At 40.8% G+C, this 21,819-nt stretch overlaps 1 non-coding gene and 1 pseudogene across 1 annotated transcript; one reads left to right on the forward strand and one right to left on the reverse strand.

Annotated features, from left to right (window-relative positions):
- Window positions 1–343: 343 nt before the first annotated feature.
- On the reverse strand, window positions 344–3,899 carry LOC134739020 (uncharacterized; annotated as a pseudogene).
- A 9,463-nt stretch (window positions 3,900–13,362) lies between these two features.
- LOC129025490 (U6 spliceosomal RNA) lies at window positions 13,363–13,468 on the forward strand. The gene has a single exon (XR_008497246.1). It is a non-coding gene; the product is annotated as a U6 spliceosomal RNA (small nuclear RNA).
- The last annotated feature ends 8,351 nt before the right edge of the window (window positions 13,469–21,819 follow it).

Below are 21,819 nucleotides of genomic sequence, written 5' to 3' on the forward strand. Positions count from 1 at the left end.
AATCCAGTTGGCATTCAGTATTAGCCATCAGAAGTACACTTCTTGTCAACTTAAACCCATGAAAATCTCCTGAGATCATACATAATCTTCAAATAAAGACAATAATAAGGTCATAATTACACCTAACATGATACAACTATCCTTCATACAACCGGAAAAGCACCAATTCCCAACCCAAATAGTATTTCATAAAGTTAACAATACTTAAATGCTGATGTGAATTCAATAAATCTGATGTCACATGATAAAGGAGAAAAAAATAAAATGAAGATATTTTCTTAGCACAAGTGTATACATGCACAAACAGGTTTTTAACAAAAGAAGGAGGAAATACTCATGACAATTACAGTCCTCGTTTCTGTAGCTGTTCATGGGTAGTAGCTGGTAGTGATGACTACCTTCTTCTACTACCCATTCTGTATTCCTTTTGCTTTCAGTAAGCACCTCAGCAGGTCGTGTTTTTTGTTTTTGTTTGTTTGTTTTTTCTTTTTTTTCCTGATTGAGTGACCCAAACCTTCATTGCAAGGGTCTGGGCAATTTGTAGTCCTGCCTGGATTGGGCTGTTGTGGTTTCCCATTGACCTTAATCACAGGGCATCATAATACTAAGAGATGCCCTAATGGATTTCCTGTATTCCATGCTTGCTCTTCCTTGCCTCTGTTGTGGAGTAGTAGACTGATTTCATCTTGATAGTCTGGGTCAATCAACCCAGCCAACACTGCAACTCCCTTCATAGCCTGTTGACTTAAAGGTAGAAGGAACCCAAATTGTCCAGGTGGCAATCTAAACTTCTGGTTTAATGGAGTCGTTGTTGTGTATCCTAGTGGCAGCTTTCCCCACTCTGGAACTAAGACCATTAAGTCAGCAGAATGTAATGTCCTGGAAACAGGAAGCAAAAATTTTGCTAGGGTATCATCAGGAATGATGGTGAGTGGTGCCACTTCCACCCCTTGATTCCTGGACCCATGAATCCTGGCTATGGGAGAAACAGTACCATATACTGGATGCTGATTTAGGGCACACAAGGTCTTCTGGAGAACTTTGCCCCAGTCCTGCAAAGTATTCTCACCTAGGTGGCATTGTAATTGTGACTTCAAAATACCATTCCACCACTCTATCAATCCAGCTGCTTCAGGCTCATGGAGAACATGGTAAGATGAATGAATTCCATGAGCATGAGCCCACGGCCACAATTTTTTATCCGTAAAGTAAGTGTCTTGGTCAGAGGAAATGCTATGTGGAATACCATGATGGTGGATAGGGCATTCCATGAGTCCACGGATGGTAGTCTTGGCAGAAGCATTGCATACAGAATAGGCAAACCTATATCCAGAGTAAGTGTCTATTGCAGTGAGGACAAACTTCTACCTATTCCATGATGGAAGAGGTCCCATATAATCAACCTGCCACCAGGTAGCAGGCTGATCACCCCAAGGAATGGTGCCATACTGAGGGCTCAGTGTTGGTCTCTGCTGCTGGCAAATTGGATATTCAGCTGTGGCCATAGACAGGTCAGCCTTGGTGAGTGGAAGTCTATGTTGCTGAGCCCATGTGTAACCTCCATCCCTGCCACCGTGGCCACTTTGTTCATGGGTCCATTGGGCGATGACAGGAGTGACTGGGGAAAGAGGCTGAGTGGTGTCCACAGAATGGGTCATCCTATCTATTTGATTATTAAAATTCTCCTCTGCTGAGCTTACCTGTTGGTGAGCACTCACACAGCATACAAATATCATCAGGGTTTTTGACCACTCAGAGAAGTCCATCCACATACCTTTTCCCCAAATTTATTTGTCACCAATTTTCCAATCATGCTTCTTCCAAGTCACTGATCATCCAGTCAAACCATTGGCCACAGCCCATGAATCAGTATATAATCATCACACATCTGGCCATTTCTCTTTCCATGCAAAGTGCACAATCAGGTGTACTGCTAGAAGTTGTGCCCTCTGGGAAGATTTCCCTTCACTGCTATCCTTCAGGGATGTCCTAGAAAGGGGTTGTAGTGCTGCAGCTGTCCAATTTCAGGTGGTGCCTGCATATCATGCAGAACCATCTGTGAACCAGGCCCTAGTCTTCTCTTCCTCTGTTGACTGATCACAGGGAACTCCCCATGAGGCCATCGTTGCAGGCTGGGGAAGAGAAGGCAGGGTGGCAGGAGTGGAGACCATGGCATTTGACCCACTTCCTCATGTAACTTACTTGTACCTTCAGGACCTGCTCGAGCCCGATCACATATATACCACTTCCATTCGATGATGGAATGCTGCTGTGCATGACCACTTTATGGCTAGATGGATCAGAAAGGACCCACTTCATCATAGGCAGTTCAGGTCACATGGTGACTTGATGACCCATAGTCAAACGTTCAGTTTCCACCAAAGACCAGTAACAGGCCAAGAGCTGTATCTCAAAAGGAGAGTAGTTATCTGTAGAAGATGACAGGGCCTTGCTCCAAAATCCTAGAGGCCTCCACTGTGATTCATCTATGGGGGCCTGCCAAAGGCTCCAAACAGCATCCCTTTCTGCCACTGACACCTCAAGCACCATGGATTCTGCTGGGTCATATAGCCCAAGTGGCAGAGCAGCTTACACAGCAGCTTGGACCTGTTGTGGAGCCTTCTCCTGTTCTGGATCCCACTCAAAACTGTCAGCCTTTCTGGTCACTCAATAAATGGACCCTAGAAACACACCCAAATGAGAAATGTGTTGCCTCCAAGTCCAAATAGGCACACTAGGCATTGTGCCTCTTTCTTGGTTGTAGGAGGGGCCAAATGCAGCAACTTACCCTTCACCTTAGAAGGAATATCTCGACAGGCCCCACAACACTGGAACCCTAGAAATTTTACTGAAGTAGAAGGTCCTTGAATTTTAGTCAGATTTATTTTCCATCCTCTGGCACACAAATATCTCTCCAATAAGTCCAGTGTGTTTGCTACTTCTTGCTCACTGGATCCAATCAGCATAATGTCATTAATGTAATATACCAATGTGACATCTTGCAGAAGTGAAAAGCGATCAAGGTCCCTCTGAATAAGATTATGACACAAAGCTGGAGAGTTAATATACCCCTGAAGTAGGACAGTAAAGGTATATTGCTGGCCTTTCCAGCTGAAGGCAAATTGCTTCTGGTAGGCCTTATGGACAGGAATGGAGAAAAAGACATTTGCCAAGTCAATGGCTGCATACTAGGTACCAGGAGATGTGTTAATTTGCTCAAGCAATGAAGCCACATCTGGTACAGCAGCTGAAATTGGAGTCACCACTTGGTTAAGCTTGTGATAATCCACTGTCATTCTCCAAGATCCATCTGTCTTCTGCATAGGCCACATCTGTCTTCTGCATAGACCACATGGGAGAGTTGAATGGGAATGTGGTGGGAATCACCACCTCTGTGTCTCTCAGGTCTTTGATGGTGGCACTAATCTCTGCAATCCCTCCAGGGATACGATATTGTTTTTGATTTATGATTTTTCTAGGTAGAGGAAGTTCTAATGGTTTCCTTTTGGTCTTTCCTACTATAGTAGCCCTCACCCTACCAGTCAGGGAGCCAATTGGGGATTCTGCCAGCTGCTGAGTATGTCTATGTCAATTATGCATTCTGGCACTGGGGAAATGACCACAGGATGAGTCCAGGGACCCATTGGACCCACTGTAAGTCGGATCTGAGCTAAAACTCCATTCATTACCTGGCCTCCATCAGCCTCTACTTTAACTGGAGGACCACAATGACGTTTTGGGTCCCCTGGAATCAATGTCAGCTCAAAGCCAGTGTCCAGCAGTCCTTGAAATATCTGATCATTTCCCTTTCCCCAGTGCACAGTTACCCTGGTAAAAGGCTAGAGGTCTTCTTGGGGAAGAATGGAAGAAAGATTCACTGCATAAATTATCAGTAACATAGTGGGGTCCTTCCTCAAGGGAACCCAGTCTCCCCTTCATTCAAGGGGTTCTGGGTCTGTAAAGTGGCTCAAGTCTAGAAATTGATTGATGGGCCATGATTCTCTGTTTTTTTTTTTAATTCAAATTAGTCTTTTGTCCATTCAACATAGAAGTTTTCTGCTTATATAAATTAAGTAGAATGCAGTAGGCTTCCTATCAATTTCACTTCTAGGAACACCGTGATTAATTAGCCAATGCCAGCACTCCACATGAATCAGACTATTCTGATTGCTGCTTTGCCTCTGCTGTCCATTACTGTAGCTAGCCCACCATGCCTTTGATGGTTGAGTGCTGCCACTTGGCTGCTGCTACCTCGGGATGCAATTATTCCCATTGTATTTAAATTTTGTAGTTGAGTGACTGTGGTTCCCACCATTAGAACTGACATGCAGAGAAGAGCAATTACAGGGCTCTTCAAAGATAAAGGAGCTGCCCTCACAAATCTATTTCACAAGGCATTGGTCAAGGGTATCGCTTCTTGATCCTCCCACCTGGAATGAGTTGGTCTAAAGTGATTAATCCACTCCACCATCCTAATCTCCCTAAGCCTTTTGATCCCTTCCTCTACATGAAACCAAGGGAGATCAGGCATTTCCAGCTCACTCACAATGGGCCATCTTTTAATCTGCATTTCAGCTAACCAAGCAAATAAGCTATTGGAACCTTTTTTAACTTCCTGAGCTGCAAGATTAAATGCAGAGTCCCTACCTAGTGAGTCCAAGTCAATAAATTCAGCCTGATCCAACTCTATGTTCCTTCCACCATTATCTCACACCCTTAATATCCATTCCCATGCCTGTTCTCCAGATTTCTGTTTACATAAATTAGAAAACTCAAGCAGTTATTTTCGAGTGTAGTGCACCTCCTCATGGGTCACACTCTCAACCTCATCTCCAGGGGCCCACCAGGACTTTAGTCTAGTTATAGGTCTGGAAGCAAACAGGGGTGTTGGGGGTGGCTCCTGAGAATCAACGTTATCTTGGGTGACTACTGCCTCAGGGGAGGCCATCACTGTTGCCTCATGCAGCACAGGGTTTATCTCCTCAGACAAAGGTGTTGAGGCTGATAGCAGCATGGGCTGGAGAGGGGATGTTGCCTCTACTGGAGATGGGGAAGCTGTTTCTTCTGGCAAAAAAAGGTTCATCAGAGTTTACAAACTCAGTCTACCCACCTTCATCAGGGTCCTCCCACAAGTTCTCATTCCAAGTTTCAGAGTCCCATTCTTTTCCAATCAATGCCCTCACTTTAACAGTAGACACCTGGCGAAGCTGTGCATGCACCTTTCATTGCAGGTCAGCCACTTGCGTGATAAGAGCTTGTGTATGTTTTTCCACAATTTCAGCTCTTTCTCTACAGGAGATAAGGTTCTCACTCAAGGCAGTCTTAGCAGATTTGAGGCTCAGTATTTCCTTCTGAAGTTGTGAGGTAGAAGCCCTGAGTTCATCATTTTCTTCATCATTTTGTCCAATGAACTTAGGAGCAACCAATCAGCTTCATTATGTTCCTTGGTTCTCCACATATGGTCAATTGTCTATTGTTGGTGTATAGGAAAGCTCGTGATTTTTGCACATTGATTTTTTATCCTGAGACTTTGCTGAAGTTGCTTATCAGCATAAGGAGCTTTTGGGCTGAGATGATGTGGTTTTCTAGATATAGGATTATGTCATCTGAAAACACAGACAGATTGAATTCCTCTCTTCCTTTTGTATGCCCTTTATTTCTTACTCTTTCCTGATTGCCCTGGCCAAAACTTCCAACAGTATGTTGAATAATAGTGGTTAGAGAAGGCATCCTTGTCTTTGCAGGTTTTCAAGGGGAATGGTTCCAGCTTTTGCCCATTCAGTATTATATTGGTGGTGGGTTTGTCATAAATGGCTCTTATTATTTTGTTAATTTTTTATTATTATACTTTAAGTTATGGGATACATGTGCAGAATGTGCAGGTTTGTTACATAGGTATACACGTGCCATGGTAGGTTGCTGCACTACATCAACCTGTCATCTACATCAGCATTTCTCCTAATGCTATCCCCTCCTCTAGCCCCACACCCCCAGACAGGCCCCAGTGTGTGATGTTCCCCTCCCTGTGTCCATGTGTTCTCATTGTTCAACTCCCACTGATGAGTGAGAACATGCTGTGTTTGGTTTTCTGTTCCTGTGTTAGTATGCTGAGAATGATGGTTTCCAGCTTCATCCATGTCCCTGCAAAGGACATGAACTCATTCTTTTTTTAATGGCTGCATAGTATTCCATGGTGTATATGTGCCATATTTTCTTTATGCAGTCTATCATTGATGGGCAATTGGGTTGGTTCCAAGTCTTTGCTATTGTGAACAGTGCCACAATAAACATATGTGTGCATGTGTCTTTATAGTATAACGATTTATAATCTGTTGGATATATACCCAGTAATGGGATTGCTGGGTCAAATGGTATATCTAGTTCTAGATCCTTAAGGAATTCCCACATTGTCTTCCACAGTGGTTGAACTAACTTGCTCTCCCATCGAAAGTGTAAAAGCATTCCTATTTCCCCACATCTTCTCCAGCATCTATTGTTTCCTGACTTTTTAATAATTGCCATTCTAACTGGTGTGAGATGGTATCTCATTGTGGTTTTGATTTGCATTTCTCTAATGACCAGTGATGATAAGCTTTTTTTCATGTTTGTTGGCCACACAAATGTCTTTTTTTGAGAAGTGTCTGTTCATATCTTTTGCACACTTTTCGATGGGGTTGTTTCTTTTTTCTTGTAAATTTGTTTAAGTTCTTTGTAGATTCTAGATATTAGCCCTTTGTCAGATGGGTAGATTGCAAAAATTTTCTCCCATCCTGTAGGTTGCCTGTTCACTCTGATGATAGTTTCCTTTGCTGTGCAGAAGCTCTTTAGTTTAATTAGATCCCATTTGTCAGTTTTGGCTTTTGTTGCCATTGCTTTTGGTGTTTTAGACATGAAGTCTTTGCCCATGCCTATGTCCTGAATGGTATTGCCTAGGTTTTATTCCAGAGTTTTTATGGTTTTAGGTCTTACATTTAAGTCTTTAATGCATCTTGAGTTAATTTTTGTATAAGGTGTAAAGAAGGGATTCAGTTTAAGTTTTCTGCATATGGCTAGCCAGTTTTCCCAATACCATTTATTAAATGCAGAATCCTTTCCCCATTGTTTGTTATTGTCAGATTGGTCAAAGATCAGATGGTTAGATATTTGGTGTTATTTCTGAGAACTCTATTCTGTTCCATTGGTCTATACATCTGTTTTGGTACCAGTATCATGCTATTTTGGCTACTGTAGACTGTAGTATAGTTTGAAGTCAGGTAGCATGATGGCTCTAACTTTGTTCTTTTGGCTTAGGATTGTCTTGGCGTGCAGGCTCTTTTTTTTGGTGCCATATGAAATTCAAAGTATTTTTTCCAGTTCTGTGAAAAAAGTCAATGGTAGCTTGATGGGAATGGCATTGAATCTATAAATTACTTTGGGCAGTATGGCCATTTTCATGATATTGATTCTTCCTATCCATGAGCATGGAATGTTTTTCCATTTGTTTGTGTCCTCTTTTATTTCCTTGAGCTATGGTTTGTAGTTCTCCTTGAAGAGGTTCTTCACATGCCTTGTAAGTTGTATTCCTAGCTACTTTATTCTCTTTGTAGCAATTGTGAATGGCAGTTCACTCATTATTTGGCTCTGTTTGTCTATTATGGTGTATAGGAATGCTTGTAATTTTTGCACATTAATTTTGTATCCTGAGACTGCTGAAGTTGCTTATCAGCTTAAGGAGAATTTGGTCTGAGAAGATGAGTTTTTCTAAATATACAGTTATGTCATCTGCAAACAGAGACAATTTGATTTACTCTTTTCCTATTTGAATACCCTTTATTTCTTTCTCTTGCTTGACTACCCTGGCCAGAACTTACAATACTATGTTGAACTGGAGTGGTGAGAGAGGACATCCTTGTCTTCTGCTGGTTTTCAAAGGGAATGCTTCCAGTTTTTGCCCATTCAGTATGATATTGACTGTGGGTTTGTCATAAATATCTCTTATTACTTTGAGATACATTCCATCAATACCTAGTTTATTGAGAGATTTTAACATGAAGTGCTGTTGAGTTTTGTCAAAGGTCTTTTCTGCATCTATTGAGATAATCATGTGGTTTTTGTCATTGGTTCTGTTTATGTGATGGATTACGTTTATTGATTTGCCTATGTTGAAACAGCCTTGCACCCAGGGATGAAGCCAACTTGATTCTGGTGGATAAGGTTTTTGATGTGCTGCCAGATTCAGTTTGCCAGTATTTTATTGAGGATATTTGCATCAATGTTCATCAGGGATATTGACCTGAAATTTTATTTTTTTTTGTTGTGTCTCTGCCAGGTTTTGGTATCAGGATGATGCTGGCCTCATGAAATGAGTTAGGGAGAATTCCCTCTTTTCCTATTATTTGGAATAGTTTCAGGAGGTATGGTACCAGTTCCCCTTTGTACCTTTGGTAGAATTTGGCTGTGGATCCATCTGGCACAGGACTTTTTTGGTTGGTAGGCTATTAATTACTGCCTCAATTTCAGAACTTGTAATTGGTCTATTCAGGAATTCGACTTCTTCTTTGTTTAGTCTTGGAAGTGTGTATATGTCCAGGAATTTATCAATTTCTTCTAGTTTTTCTGGCTTATTTGCATAGAGGTGTTTATAGTATTCTCTGATGGTAGTTTGTATTTCTGTTGGATTAGTGGTGATATCTCCTTTATCATTTTTAATTGTGTCTACTTGATTCTTCTCTTTTCTTCTCTATTAGTCTGGCTAGCAGTTTATCTATTTTGTTGATCTTTTAAAAAAAAAACCAGCTCCTGGCTTCATTAATTTTTTGAAGGGTTTTTCGTGTCTCTGTCTCCTTCAGTTCCACTGTGATTTTAGTTATTTCTTGTCTTCTGCTAGCTTTTGAATTTGTTAACTCTTGCTTTTCTAGTTATTTTAATTATGATGTTAGGGTGTTGATTTTAGATCTTTCCTGCTTTCTCTTGTGGGAATTTAGTGCTATAAATTCCCCTCTAAACACTGCTTTAAGTGTGTCCCAAAGATTCTGGTACATTGTGTCTTTGTTCCAATTGGTTTCAAGGAATATCTTTATTTCTGCCTTAATTTTGTTATTTTCAGGGTTGTTGAGCTTCCATGTAGTTGTGCAATTTTGATTGAGTTTCTTAATCCTGAGTTCTAATGATTGCACTGTGGTCTGAGAGACTGTTATGATTTCTGTTATTTTGAATTTGCTGAGGAGTGTTTTACTTCCAATTATGTGGTCAATTTTAGAATAAGTGTGAAGTCGTGCTCAGAAGAATGTATATTCTCTTAATTTCAGGTGGAGAGTTCTATACATGTCTATTCGGTCCACTTGTTCCAGAGCTGAGTTCAAGTCTTGAATATCCTTGTTAATTTTCTGTTTCATTGATGTGTCTAATATTGACAGTGGGATATTAAAGTCTCCCACTATTATTGTATGGGAGTCCAAGTGTCTTTGTAGGTCTCTAAGAACTTGTTTTATGAATCTGGGTGCTCCTGTATTGGGTGCATATATATTTATGATAGTTAGCTCTTCTTGTTATATCGATCCCTTTACATTATGTAATGCCCTTCTTTGTCTCTTTTGATCTTTGTTGGTTTAAAGTCTGTTTTACCAGAGACTAGGATTGCAACCCCTACTATTTTTTTGCTTTCCATTTTCTTGGTAAATATTCCTCCATCCCTTTATTTTGAGCCTATGTGTGTCTTTGCACATGAGATGGGTCTCCTGAATACAGCACACCGATGGGTCTTGACTCTATCCAATTTGCTGGTCTGTGTCTTTTAACTGGGGCATTTAGCTTGTTTACATTTATGGTTAATATTTTTATGTATGAATTTTATCCTGTCATTATGATGCCAGCTGTTTATTTTGTCTGTTAATTGATGCAGTTTCTTCATAGTGTCAATGGTTTTTACAATTTGGTATGCTTTTGCAGTGGCTGGTACCAGTTGTTCCTTTCCATGTTTAGTACTTCCTTCAGCAGCTCTTATAAGGTAGGCCTAGTGGTGACAAAATCTCTCAGCATTTACTCGTCTGAAAATAATTGTATTTCTCCTTAGCTTATGAAGCGTAATTTGACTGGATATGAAATTCTGGTTTGAAAATTCATTACTTTTAGAATGTTGAATATTGGCCCCCACTCTCTTCTGGCTGTTAGGGGTTCTGCCAAGAGATCTGCCATTAATCTGATGGGCTTCCCTTTGTGGGTAAACTGTCCTTTCTGTCTGGCTGCCCTTAACATTTTTTCCTTCATTTCAACCTTGGAGACTGATGATTATGTGTCTTGGGGTTGCTATTCTCGAGGAGTATCTTAGTGGTTTTCTCTGTATTTCCTGAGTTTGAATGTTGGCCTGTCTTGCTAGGTTGGGCAAGTTCTCCTGGATAATATCCTTATGGGTGTTTTCCAACTTGGTTCCACTCTCCCCATCACTTTCAGGTACACCAATCAAACATAGATTTGGTCTTTTCACATAGTCCCACATTTCTTGGCAGCTTTGTTCATTGCTTTTCACTCCTTTTTTTTTTTTAATCTAATCTTGTCTTTTCACTTTATTTCATTAAGTTGATCTTCAATCTCTGATATCTTTTCTTCCACTTGTTCAATTTAGCTATTGATACTTGTGTATGCTTCACAGAGTGTTTGTGCTGTGTTTTTCAGCTCCTTCAGGTCATTTATGTTCTTCTCTAAAGTGGTTATTCTAGTTATCAATTCATCTAACCTTTTTTCAAGGTTCTTAGCTTCCTTGCATTGAGTGAGAACATGATCCTTTAGCTCAGAGGAGTTTGTTATTATCTACCTTCTGAAGCCTACTTCTGTCAATTCTTCAAACTCATTCTCCATCCAGTTTTGTTCCCTTGCTGGTGAGGAGTTGTGATCCTTTGGAGGAGAAGAGGCATTCTGGTTTTTGGAATTTTCAACTTTTTTTGCTGGTTTCTCCCCATCTTTGTGGGTTTATCTACCTTTGGTCTTTGATGATGGTGACCTTCAGATAGGGTCTGTGAGTGGACATGCTTTTTGTTGTTGTTGATGCTATTCCTTTCTGTTTGTAATTTTTCCTTCTAACAGTCAGGCCCCTCTGCTGCAGGTCTGCTGAAGTTTGCTGGAGGCCCACTCCAGACCCTGTTTGCCTGGGTATCATGAGCAGAAGCTGCAGAACAGCAAAGATTGCTCCTTTTTCCTTCCTCTGGAAGCTTTGTCCCTGAGGGGCACCCACCAGATGCCAGCTGGAGCTCTCCCGTATGAGGTGTCTGTTGTCCCCTATTGGGAGGTGTCTCCCAGTCAGGATACACAGGGGTCAGGGACTCACTTGAGGAGGCAGTCTGACCCTTATCAGAGCTCAAACACTGTGCTGGGAAATCCACTGATCTCTCCAGAGCCATCAAGCAGGGATGTTTAAGTCTGTTGAAGCTGCGCTGACAGACGCCCTTTCCCCCAGGTGATCTGTCCCAGGGAGATGGGGGTTTTATCTGTAATTCCCTGACTGGGGCTGCTGCCTTGTTTTCAGAAATGCCCTGCTCAGAGAGGAGGAATCTAGAAAGGCAGTCTTGCCACAGCAGCCTTGCTGTGCTGTGGTCGGCTCCACCCAGTTCAAACTCCTGGGTGGGTGGCTTTGTTTACACTGTGAAGGTAAAACCACCACTCAAGTCTCAACAATGGTCGATGCCCTTCTCCCCACCAAACTCAAGCATCCCAGGTCAACCTCAGACTGCTGTGCTGGCAGCAAAAATTTCAAGCCAGTGGATCTTAGCTTGCTGGGCTCCATGGGGTTGGGACCAGCTGAGCCAGACCAATTGGCTCCCTGGCTTCAGTCCCCTTTCCAGAGGAGTGAACAGTTTTTTCTCATTGGTGTTCCAGGTGCCACTGGGTTATGAAGAAAAACTCCTGCAGTTAGCTCAGCGTCTGCCCACATGGCTGCCCAGTTTTGTGCTTGAAACCCAGAACCCTGGTGGCATAGACACTGGAGGGAATCTCCCAGTCTGTGGATTGTGAAGACTGGGGGAAAAGTGCTGTATCTGGACTCGAGTGCACCATTCCTCATGGCACAGTCCTTCACGGCTTCCTTTGGCTAGGGGAGGAAAATCCCTTGACCCCTTGTGCTTCCTGGGTGAGGTGACTGCCCACCCTGCTTCTGCTTGCCCTCCATGGGCTGCACCCACTGTCCAACCAGTCCCAATGAGATGAACCGGGTACCTCAGTTGGAAATGCATAAATCATCTGCCTTCTGCATCTATCTTGCTGGGAGCTGCAGACTGGAGCTCTTCCTATTCGGCCGTCTTGCCAGCCTGATTTTTTTTTGGTCACATTTTTAAAAGGAAAAACATTATTGATAAAAGAGAAATTTTAAAAAAGAATCAAATGTAAATTACAGAACTAAAAATACGACAGCTAAAATTTTAAAATCACTGGATGGGATGAATAGTAAGAGTGTATATGAAAGAATATAGAAACAATGTACTAGGGGACAAATAAATAGAATTTACATGTTCTGAACAAAAGAGAGAAGGTGAGAAAAACTGATTAGAGGCACATGGACCTGTGGGGCAATTATGGAAAACATACCACTTATAAAAACAGTGGCTCTATGAGTTCCAGAAGGAGAAAAAAAATAAAAACACATGAAAAAAATAATGATCCAAAATGTCTCAAACTTGACAAAAGGCATACATCTACAGATTTAAGAATCTGAGCAAACCACAAATAGTATAACCCACTACCAAAATCCATGCTAAGGCACATTACAATTAAACACCTAAACACTAAAGGCCAAGAGCACGTTCAAATCGACCACAGGGAAGTGATGCCTTTATAGGGGAACACTTACTGGAATGGCAGAGGATTTCTCATCTGAAACCATGGAGACCAGAAGAAAAAGACACAACGTACCATGTTGTGGAGTATGGTATGTTAATGAATTGGAAGACTTAATATAATAAAAACGTCAGTCCTCTACAATTGATCTGTAGATTTCATGCAATCTCTATTCAAATTGTAGTGAAGATTTTAAAATATAGAAAAACTTATTCTAAAAATTATATAGAAAAACACAAGATAGCTAAAGCAATCTTGAAAAGAAGAATAACATGGGAGAAATCATTATATCTTACAGTAGGAATTATTACATAATAGGTACAGTAATCAAGCATGTCATATTGGTGGAGTAACATGTGTGGATTGATGGAAGAGAATATGGAAGCTAAAAATAGACCCATGAAAATATGCCCAACATATTTCTGACAGAAGTGTAAAAGCAGTTCAATGGAAGAAGAATATACTTTTCAATAAATGATGGTGGAGCAATTGGCTCCCATAGACAACAACAAAAAATTTGACTTAAACTCACACGTTATTAAAAAAAAATGCCTCAAAGTGGTGCTCAGTTTGCAGTACATATGCTAGATTTGGAATGATACAGAGAAAATTAGCATGGTACCTGCACAAGGATGACATGCAAATTTGTAAAACATTTTGTATTTGAAAAAAGAAAATAATTACCTGAAAATAGATTATGGTCTTAAATGAAAAACATAAAACTATTAAATTTTTAGGGAAAAACATGGTAGAAAATCTTCAGGATCAAGGGGTAGGAAAAGGGTTCTTAGACTTAATACTAAAAGCACAATCTAGAAAATCAAAAATTGATCAACTGGGGAGGTGGAGCCAAGATGGCCGAATAGGAACAGCTCCGGTCTACAGCTCCCAGTGTGAGCGACACAGAAGACAGGTGATTTCTGCATTTCCATCTGAGGTACCGGGTTCATCTCACTAGGGAGTGCCAGACAGTGGGCGCAGGTCAGTGGGTGCACGCACCGTGTGCAAGCCAAGGAAGGGCGAGGCATTGCCTCACTTGGGAAGTGCAAAGGGTCAGGGAGTTCCCTTTCCTTGTCAAAGAAAGAGGTGACAGACGGCACCTGGAAAATCGGGTCACACCCACCCGAATACTGCGCTTTTCTGATGGGCTTAAAAAACGGCGCACCAGGAGATTAATATCCCGCACCTGGCTCAGAGGGTCCTACACCCACGGAGTCTCGCTGATTGCTAGCACAGCAGTCTGAGATCAAACTGCAAGGCAGCAGCGAGGCTGGGGGAGGGGCGCCCGCCATTGCCCAGGCTTGCTTAGGTCAACAAAGCAGCTGGGAAGCTCGAACTGGGAGGAGCCCACTACAGCTCAAGGAGGCTTGCCTGCCTCTGTAGGCTCCACCTCTGGGGGCAGGGCACAGACAAACAAAAAGACAGCAGTAACCTCTGCAGAATTAAATGTCCCTGTCTGACAGCTTTGAAGAGAGCAGTGGTTCTCCCAGCACGCAGCTGGAGATCTGAGAACGGGCTGACTGCCTCCTCAAGTGGGTCCCTGACCCCTGACCCCTGAGCAGCCTAACTGGGAGGCACTCCCCAGCAGGGGCAGAGTGACACCTCACACGGCCGGCCTGGTACTCCAACAGACCTGCAGCTGAGGGTCCTGTCTGTTAGAAGGAAAACTAACAAACAGAAACGACATCCACACCAAAAACCCATCTGTACATCACCATCATCAAAGACCAAAAGTAGATAAAACCACAAAGATGGGGAAAAAACAGAAGCAGAAAAACTGGAAACTCTAAAAAGCAGAGTGCCTCTCCTCCTCCAAAGGAACGCAGTTCCTCACCAGCAACGGATCAAAGCTGGACGGAGAATGACTTTGACGAGCTGAGAGAAGAAGGCTTCAGACGATCAAATTACTCCAAGCTACGGGAGGATATTCAAACCAAAGGCAAAGAAGTTGAAAACTTTGAAAAAAATTTAGAAGAATGTATAACTAGAATAACCAATACAGAGAAGTGCTTAAAGGAGCTGATGGAGCTGAAAACAAAGGCTTGAGAACTACATGAAGAATGCAGAAGCCTCAGGAGCTGATGCGATCAAATGGAAGAAAGGGTATCAGCAATGGAAGATGAAATGAATGAAATGAAGCGAGAAGGGAACTTTAGAGAAATAAGAATAAAAAGAAATGAGCAAAGCCTCCAAGAAATATGGGACTATGTGAAAAGACCAAATCTATGTCTGATTGGTGTACCTGAAAGTGACGGGGAGAATGGAACCAAGTTGGAAAACACTCTGCAGGATATTATCCAGGAGAACTTCCCCAATCTAGCAAGGCAGGCCAACATTCAGATTCAGGAAATACAGAGAACACCACAAAGATACTCCCTGAGAAGAGCAACTCCAAGACACATAATTGTCAGATTCACCAAAGTTGAAATGAAGGAAAAAATGTTAAGGGCAGCCAGAGAGAAAGGTCAGGTTACCCTCAAAGGGAAGCCCATCAGACTAACAGTGGATCTCTCAGCAGAAACTCTACAAGCCAGAAGAGAGTGGGGGCCAATATTCAGCATTCTTAAAGAAAAGAATTTTCAACCCAGAATTTCATATCCAACCAAACTAAGCTTCATAAGTGAAGGAGAAATAAAATCCTTTACAGACAAGCAAATGCTGAGAGATTTTGTCACCACCAGGCCTGCCCTAAAAGAGCTCCTGAAGGAAGTGCTAAACATGGAAAGGAACAACCAGTACCAGCCGCTGCAAAATCATGCCAAAATGTAAAGACCATTGAGACTAGGAAGAGACTGCATCAACTAACGAGCAAAATAACCAGCTAACATCATAATGACAGGATCAAATTCACACATAACAATATTAACTTTAAATGTAAGTGGACTAAATGCTCCAATTAAAAGACACAGACTGGCAAATTGGATAAAGAGTCAAGACCCATCAGTGTGCTGTATTCAGGAGACCCATCTCACGTGCAGAGACACACATAGGCTCAAAATAAAAGGATGGAGGAAGATCTACCAAGCAAATGGAAAGCAAAAAAAGGCAGGGGTTGCAATCCTAGTCTTTGATAAAACAGACTTTAAACCAACAAAGATCAAAAGAGACAAAGAAGGCCATTACATAATGGTAAAGGGATCAATTCAACAAGAAGAGCTAACTATCCTAAATATATATGCACCCAATACAAGAGCACCCAGATTCATAAAGCAAGTCCTGAGTGACCTACAAGGAGACTTAGACTCCCACACAATAATAATGGGAGACTTTAACACCCCACTGTCAACATTAGACAGATCAACGAGACAGAAAGTCAACAAGGATACCCAGGAATTGAACTCAGCTCTGCACCAAGCAGACGTAATAGACATCTACAGAACTCTCCACCCCAAATCAACAGAATATACATTTTTTTCAGCACCACACCACACCTATTCCAAAATTGACCACATAGTTGGAAGTAAAGCTCTCCTCAGTAAATGTAAAAGAACAGAAATTATAACAAACTATCTCTCAGATCACAGTGCAATCAAGCTAGAACTCAGGAGTAAGAATTTCACTCAGAACCGCTCAACTACATGGAAACTGAACAACCTGCTCCTGAATGACTACTGGGTACATAACGAAATGAAGGCAGAAATAAAGATGTTCTTTGAAACCAATGAGAACCAAGACACAACATACCAGAATCTCTGGGATGCATTCAAAGCAGTGTGTAGAGGGAAATTTATAGCACTAAATGCCCACAAGAGAAAGCAGGAAAGATCCAAAATTGACACCCTAACATCACAATTAAAAGAATTAGAAAAGCAAGAGGAAACACATTCAAAAGCTAGCAGAAGGCAAGAAATAACTAAAATCAGAGCAGAACTGAAGGAAATAGAGACACAAAAACCCTTCAAAAAATTAATCCAGGAGCTGGTTTTCTGAAAGGATCAACAAAACTGATAGACCACTAGCAAGATTAATGAAGAAAAGAGAGAAGAATCAAATAGATACAATAAAAAATGATAAAGGGGATCTCACCACCGATCCCACAGAAATACAAACTACCATCAGAGAATACTACAAACACCTCTACGCAAATAAACTAGAAAATCTAGAAGAAATGGATAAATTCCTCGACACATACACTCTGCGAAGACTAAACCAGGAAGAGGTTGAATCTCTGAGTAGACCAATAACAGGAGCTGAAATTGTGGCAATAATTAATAGCTTACCAACCAAAAAAAGTCCAGGACCAGATGGATTCACAGCCGAATTCTACCAGAGTTACAAGGCGGAACTGGTACTATTCCTTCTGAAACTATTACAATCAATAGAAAAAGAGGGAATCATTTTTTATGGCTGCATAGTATTCCATGGTGTATATGTGCCACATTTTCTTAATCCAGTCTATCATTGTTGGACATTTGGGTTGGTTCCAAGTCTTTGCTATTGTGAATAATGCCACAGTAAACATACGTGTGCATGTGTCTTTATAGCAGCATGATTTATGGTCCTTTGGGTATATACCCAGTAATGGGATGGCTGGGTCGAATGGAATTTCTAGTTCTAGATCCCTGAGGAATCGCCACACTGACATCCACAATGGTTGAACTAGTTTACAGTCCCACCAACAGTGTAAAAGTGTTCCTATTTCTCCACATCCTCTCCAGCACCTGTTGTTTCCTGACTTTTTAATGATTGCCATTCTAACTGGTGTCAGATGGCAACTCATTGTGGTTTTGATTTGCATTTCTCTGATGACCAGTGATGATGAGCATTTTTTCATGTGTTTTTTGGCTGCATAAATGTCTTCTTTTGAGAAGTGTCTGTTCATGTCCTTCGCCCACTTTTTGATGAGGTTGTTTGTTTTTTTCTTGTAAATTTGTTGGAGTTCATTGTAGATTCTGGATATTAGCTCTTTGTCAGATAAGTAGGTTGCAAAAATTTTCTCCCATTTTGTAGGTTGCCTGTTCACTCTGATGGTAGTTTCTTTTGCTGTGCAGAAGCTCTTTAGTTTAATGAGATCCCATTTGTCAATTTTGGCTTTTGTGGACATTGCTTTTGGTGTTTTAGACATGAAGTCCTTGCCCATGCCTATGTCCTGAATGGTAATGCCTAGGTTTTCTTCTAGGGTTTTTATGGTTTTAGGTCTAACATTTAAGTCTTTAATCCATCTTGAATTGATTTTTGTATAAGGTGTAAGGAAGGGATCCAGTTTCAGCTTTCTACATATGGCTAGCCAGTTTTCCCAGCACCATTTATTAAATAGGGAATCCTTTCCCCATTTCTTGTTTTTCTCAGGTTTGTCAAAGATCAGATAGTTGTAGATATGTGGCATTATTTCTGAGGGCTCTGTTCTGTTCCATTGATCTATATCTCTGTTTTGGTAGCAGTACCATGGTGAGTTCATGTCCTTTGTAGGGACATGGATGAAATTGGAAATCATCGTTCTCAGTAAACTATCACAAGAACAAAAAACCAAACATCGCATATTCTCACTCATAGGTGAGAATTGAACAATGAGAACACATGGACACAGGAAGGGGAACATCACACTTCGGGGACTGTTGTGGGGTAGGGGGAGGGGGGAGGGATAGCACTGGGAGATATACCTAATGCTAGATGACGAGTTGGTGGGTGCAGCACACCAGCATGGCACACGTATACATATGTAACTTACCTGCACATTGCGCACATGTACCATAAAACCTAAAGTATAATAATAATAATAATAAATAAAATAAATAAATAAATAAATAAATAAAAAAAAAAAAGAAAAAACTATCTTTCCTCCAATGAATTACTGTATACCATTGTCAAATATCAGGTGGTCACACTTGTATGGCACTAATTCTGGGTTCTCTGTTTTGTTTAATGATCTATGTATCAATTTCTCCACAAATTCCATGAAGATTACTATAGCTATATACTAAGTACTGAAATCAAGTGGAGGATGTCCCCCATTTTATTCATTTTCCCCCAGAATTGTTTTAGGCTGTTCTAGTCCCTTTGCCCCCTTTCCATATGTAATTTACAATAATGTTGTTATATCTACACAATTATTTATTATTATTATTATTATTATTATTATTATTATTTTGAGATGGCGTCTCACTCTATCACCCAGGCTGGAGTGCAGTGGCATGATCTTGGCTCACTGCAACCTCTGCCTCCCAGGTTCAAGTGATTCTCCTGTCTCAGCCTCCCTAGTAGCTGGGACTACAGGTGCGTGCAACCATGCCTGGCTAATTTTTGTATTTTTAGTAGAGACAGGGTTTCACCATGTTGGCCAGGCTGGTCTCGAACTTCTGACCTCAGATGATCCACACGCCTCAGCCTCCCAAAGTGCTGAGATTACAGGATTGAGCCACTGTGCCTGGCCATTATTTATATTTTGATATAAATTATTTTAAACCTGCATGTTGGTTTGGGGAGAATACACATTTTGACTATTTTGGGTCTTTTAGCCCATAAACATGATATATGTCTTCATTTATTTAGGTTTTAAATTTCTTTCATCAATATTTTAGTTTTTACCCTAAAAGTACTGCATGTCTTTGTTAGACTTATATCCAGGTATTTTATTTTTGATTAATAGTAAGTGGTAATGTGTCTTAAATTTTAGTTTATAGGAACCAATAAATTGTTCATTGCTAGTATATGGAAATAAACTTGAATTGTATATATTGATGTCAAAAAAAAAAAAAAAAAAGAAAAAGAGGGAATCCTCCCTAACTCATTTTATGAGGCCAGCATCATCCTAATACCAAAGCCGGGCAGAGACACACCAAAAAAGAGAATTTTAGACCAATATCCTTGATGAACACTGATGCAAAAATCGTCAATAAAATACTGGCAAACCGAATCCAGCAGCACATCAAAAAGCTTATCCACCATGATCAAGTGGGCTTCATCCCTGGGATGCAAGGCTGGTTCAATATACACAAATCAATAAATGTAATCCAGCATATAAACAGAACCAAAGACAAAAACCACATGATTATCTCAATAGTTGCAGAAAAGGCCTTTGACAAAATTCAACAACCTTCATGCTAAAAACTCTCAATAAATTAGGTATTGATGGGACGTATCTCAAAATAATAAGAGCTACCTATGACAAACCCACAGCCAATATCATACTGAATGGGCCAAAACTGGAAGCATTCCCTTTGAAAACTGGCACAAGACAGGGATGACCTCTCTCACCACTCCTATTCAACATAGTGTTGGAAGTTCTGGCCAGGGCAATCAGGCAGGAGAAGGAAATAAAGGGTATTCAATTAGGAAAATAGGAAGTCAAATTGTCCCTGTTTGCAGATGACATGATTGTATATCTAGAAAACCCCATTGTCTCAGCCCAAAATCTCCTTAAGCTGATAAGCAACTTCAGGAAAGTCTCAGGATACAAAATCAATGTACAAAAATCACAAGCATTCTTATACACCAAAAACAGACAAACAGAGAGCCAAATCATGAGTGAACTCCCATTCACAATTGCTTCAAAGAGAATAAAATACCTAGGAATCCAACTTACAAGGGATGTGAAGGACCTCTTCAAGGAGAACTACAAACCACTGCTCAAGGAAATAAAAGAGGATACAAACAAATGGAAGAACATTCCATGCTCATGGGTAGGAAGAATCAGTATCATGAAAATGGCCATACTGCCCAAGGTAATTTACAGATTCAATGCCATCCCCATCAAGCTACCAATGACTTTCTTCACAGAATTGGAAAAAACTACTTCAAAGTTCATATGGAACCAAAAAAGAGCCCACATCGCCAAGTCAATCCTAAGCCAAAAGAACAAAGCTGGAGGCATCACACTACCTGACTTCAAACTATACTACAAGGCTACAGTAACCAAAACAGCATGGTACTGGTACCAAAACAGAGATATAGATCAATGGAACAGAACAGAGCCCTCAGAAATAACGCCGCATATCTACAACTATCTGATCTTTGACAAACCTGAGAAAAGCAAGCAATGGGGAAAGCATTCCCTATTTAATAAATGGTGCTGGGAAAACTGGCTAGCCATATGTAGAAAGCTGAAACTGGATCCCTTCCTTACACCTTATACAAAAATCAATTCAAGAGGGAGTAAAGACTTAAATGTTAGACTTAAAACCATAAAAACCCTAGAAGAAAACCTAGGCATTACCATTCAGGACATAGGCATGGGCAAGGACTTCATGTCTAAAACACCAAAAGCAATGGCAACAAAAGCCAAAATTGACAAATGGGATCTCATTAAACTAAAGAGCTTCTGCACAGCAAAAGAAACTACCATCAGAGTGAACAGGCAACCTACAAATTCGGAGACAATTTTCACAACCTACTCATCTGACAAAAGGCTAATATCCAGAATCTACAATGAACTCCAACAAATGTACAAGAAAAAAAGAAACAACCCCATCAAAAAGTGGGTGAAGGACATGAAGAGACACTTCTCAAAAGAAGACATTCATGCAGCCAAAAAACACATGAAAAAATCCTCACCGTCACTGGCCATCAGAGAAATGCAAATCAAAACCACAATGAGATACCATCTGACACCAGTTAGAATGGCAATCATTAAAAAGTCAGGAAACAACAGGTGCTGGAGAGGATGTGGAGAAATAGGAACACTTTTACACTGTTGGTGGGACTGTAAACTAGTTCAACCATTGTGGAAGTCAGTGTGGCGATTCCTCAGGGATCTAGAACTAGAAATACCATTTGACCCAGCCATCCCATTACTGGGTATATACCCAAAAGACTATAAATGATGCTGCTATAAAGACACACGCACATGAATGTTTATTGCGGCACTATTCACAATAGCAAGGACTTGGAACCAACCCAAATGTCCAACAATGATGGACTGGATTAAGAAAATGTGGCACATATACACCATGGAATGCTATGCAGCCATAAAAAATGATGAGTTCATGTCCTTTGTAGGGACATGGATGAAACTGGAAATCATCATTCTCAGTAAACTATCGCAAGAACAAAAAACCAAACACTGCATATTCTCACTTATAG

Source organism: Pongo pygmaeus, chromosome X (genome assembly GCF_028885625.2).
Source record: "Pongo pygmaeus isolate AG05252 chromosome X, NHGRI_mPonPyg2-v2.0_pri, whole genome shotgun sequence".
Lineage (NCBI taxonomy): Eukaryota > Metazoa > Chordata > Mammalia > Primates > Hominidae > Pongo > Pongo pygmaeus.